General features: G+C 49.3%; 1 protein-coding gene across 1 annotated transcript in view; it reads right to left on the bottom strand.

The window, feature by feature from the left end:
• Positions 1–771, bottom strand: part of BCKDHA (branched chain keto acid dehydrogenase E1 subunit alpha) — a gene marked incomplete at its 5' end in the record, with an annotated part of 26,611 nt that overhangs the window by 12,461 nt on the left and 13,379 nt on the right.

The raw sequence follows: 771 nt of genomic DNA, 5'->3' as shown, positions 1-771 counted from the left end.
TCGTGACCCCTGCCAGAGAGAGACAGTGAGAGGGAAAGTGAAAAATCACTCCCGGGGCAGATGGCCATGCCACCATTCCTTCTCCTCCATTCTCTGCTCAGGATTTTAGGCATGCGTGCACACACGCCCAGTGTGATTTTCAAGTCGCAGAGTATGGACTCAAATTGCAGCTGGCCATGTGGGAGTCCAGTACATTAACCACCATGTCACTGAGCGGCCCCAGCAGCCAGGTTCTTTATGACCCCCTGTACCAGGTCCTAGGGGGACACCCACAATAAAGTTCTAGCTTCTGAGCTCTTAAGAGTTAGACTGATGAGATTCAAATCCCTTACTAGATGACATGGCAAAGTGACTTCCTCTCTTCGTGTCCCCATTCTCGTCTGTAAAATAGACAGCCCTCAGGGAAACATTGCAAGGCTTAAATAAGATCAGGCACATACAAAGTTTAGCTGAAGGGCCAGGTGGTAGCACAACGGTAATGCAGCTAGGCCCTTGTGGAAAACAGTTCCGGGTTCATGTCCTGGCACTTCCCTGGGTGCACCAACTGCACATGCATGCAGGGACTAGGGGGTAGATGGCAGCATGAAAACCCGGCTGGGGTTCTTGTCTCTCTCTCTCTCTCTCAAAGAAGAAATAAATAAGCTTTTTCTTTTTTAAGAATTACTTAATTTTTCGGGGACCAGCAGGTGGCATGGTGATTAAGATGCTAGACACTCCCACATGGCTGACCACAGTTCAAGTCTCAGACCTGGTGGCTTGCTTTCTCACCTT

Source organism: Tupaia chinensis, unplaced genomic scaffold, assembly GCF_000334495.1.
Source record: "Tupaia chinensis unplaced genomic scaffold, TupChi_1.0 Scaffold143861_1, whole genome shotgun sequence".
NCBI classification, from domain to species: Eukaryota; Metazoa; Chordata; class Mammalia; order Scandentia; family Tupaiidae; genus Tupaia; species Tupaia belangeri.
Note: the sequence above shows the minus strand (reverse complement) of the source record. Positions and strands in the feature narration are given on the sequence as shown.